At 40.7% G+C, this 2,437-nt stretch overlaps 1 non-coding gene across 1 annotated transcript; it reads left to right on the top strand.

The window, feature by feature from the left end:
• Nucleotides 1-560: 560 nt before the first annotated feature.
• Nucleotides 561-668, top strand: LOC116746909. Its single transcript, XR_004347914.1, has one exon. It is a non-coding gene; the product is annotated as a U6 spliceosomal RNA (small nuclear RNA).
• The last annotated feature ends 1,769 nt before the right edge of the window (nucleotides 669-2,437 follow it).

Raw genomic sequence — 2,437 nt, 5'->3', positions numbered from 1 at the left:
AGAAGCAAAGGCGATACTTCCTAACTTATACTATGAGTCCAGCGTTACTCTAATACCAAAACCAGACAAAGACATTACAAGAAAAGAAAACTCCAGACCAAGACCTCTCAGGAACATAGATGGAAAAAATCCTCAGCAAAATATTAGCTAGTCAAATCCAGCAATGTATAGTAAGAACTATACACCATAACCAAGGGGGGTTTATTCCATCTATGCAAGGCTTATTCAATTAATGTAATCCATCACATCAACAGGCTAAAGGAGAAAAATCACGTGATCATATCGATAGATGCAGAAAAAGTATTTGACAAAATCCAACACCCATGCATGGTAAAAAATTTCAGCAAGCTAGGAATAGAGCAGGAACTTCCTCAATTTGATAAAGAACATCTACAGAAAAACTACGGCTAATATAACAGGGTGAGAAACTACATTCTTTCCTGCTAAGATCAGAAACAAGGCAAGGATATTTTCTCCCACCATTTCTTTTAAACACTGTATTGCAAGTCCTAGCTAATGCAACAAGACAAGAAAGGGATATAAAAGGGATACAGGTTGGAGTGCTCACTTCAGCAGCACGTATACTAAAATTGGAATGGTACAGAGAAGATTAGCATGGCCCCTGCGCAAGGATGGGCACGCAAATTCGTGAAGCGTTCCATATTTAAAGAAAAAAAAAAAGGTATACAGGTTGGGAAGAAATAAATAAAACTGTCTTTGTTTGAAGATGACATGACTGTCTATGTAGAAAATCTGAAAGAATTGACCAAAAAAACCCTGGAACTAAAGTTGGGTGATTATAGCAAGGTTGCAGGATACAAGGTTAAAATACAAAAGTCAATAACTTTCCTATATATCAGTAATTTGAAATAAAAAACAAACCACTTAAATTAGCACCCCCAATAATGACATATTTAAGTATAAATCTCAAATAACATGAACAAGATCTATGTGAGGAAAACTACAAAACTCTGATGAAAGAAATAAAAGAACTGAATAAATGAAGAGCTATTCCATATTCACAGATAGGAAGACTCAACATTGTCAAGACCTCAGTTCTTTCCAACTTGATCTATAGATTCAACGCAATCCCAGTCAAAATCCCAGAAAGTTGTTTTGTGGATACTGACAAACTGATTCTAAAGTTAATATGGTGAGGCAAAAGACCCAGGATAACCAACACAATATTGAAGGAGAAGAACAAAGTCAGAGGACTGACACGAACTGACTTCAAGACAGTAATCAAGATAGTCTTTTATTGGCAAAAATTAGACTAATAGATCAATAGAACAGAGGACCCGGAAATAGACCCACATACATATAGTCAGCTCATCTTTTTTCTTTTTTTTTTTTTTTTTTGTGGTGCGTGGGCCTCTCACTGTCGTGCCCTCTCCTGTTGCGGAGCACAGGCTCTGGACGCGCAGGCTCAGCGGCCATGGCTCACGGGCCCAGCTGCTCCGCGGCATGTGGGATCTTCCCGGACTGGGGCACTAACCTGCGTCCCCTGCATCAGCAGGCGGACTCTCAACCACTGCGCCACCAGGGAAGCCCAGGTACAGCCACTTTGGAAGACCGTTTGGCAGTTTCATACCAAACCAAATATACTCGTACCCCAAATCCAGCAATCATGCTCCTTGGTATTTACCCAAATGAGTTGAAAACTTCTGTCCACACAAAAACCTGCACACAGATGTTTATAGTATCTTTGTTCATAACTGCAAAAACTAGAAGCCATCAAGATGTCCTTCAATGGGTGAATGGTTAAAAAAACTATGGTACATTACACAATGGAATGTTATTCACTACTAAAAAAGAAATGAGTTACCAAGCCATGAAAAGGTATGGAGGAAACTTAAGCGCATATTACTAAACGAAAGAAGCCAATCTGTAAAAGCTGTATACTTTATGATTCCGACTATATGACATTCTGAAAGAGTCAAAACTATGGAGACAGTAGAATGTTCAGGGGTTAGAGGAGGAAGAGATGAATAAATGGAGCACAGAGGATTTTTAGGACAGTGAAACTATTCTGTTTAACACTATAAAAGTGGGTATGTGTCATTATACATTTGTGAAAACTTGTAGAATGTACAACACCAAGGGTGAACCCTAATGTAAACTGTGGACTTTAGGGGATAATGATGTCAATATAGGTTCATCAGTTGTATCAAATACACCACTGTGGTGCGCGGGATGTCAACAGTGCGGGAGCCTGTGCGTATATGGGGGTGGGGGAATAAGGGAACTCTCTGTACCTTCCTGTCGGTTTCGCTGTGAACCTAAAACTGCTCTGAAAAATAAAGACTATTGGGCTTCCCTGGTGGTGCAGTGGTTGGGGGTCTGCCTGCCGATACAGGGGACATGGGTTCGTGCCCCGGTCCGGGAAGATCCCACATGCCGTGGAGCGGCTGGGCCCGTGAGCCATGGCCACTGAGCC

Source organism: Phocoena sinus, chromosome 21, assembly GCF_008692025.1.
Source record: "Phocoena sinus isolate mPhoSin1 chromosome 21, mPhoSin1.pri, whole genome shotgun sequence".
Taxonomy (NCBI): Eukaryota; Metazoa; Chordata; class Mammalia; order Artiodactyla; family Phocoenidae; genus Phocoena; species Phocoena sinus.
The sequence above is the reverse complement of the archived record's forward strand: the minus strand, read 5'-3'. Positions and strand labels throughout refer to the sequence as shown.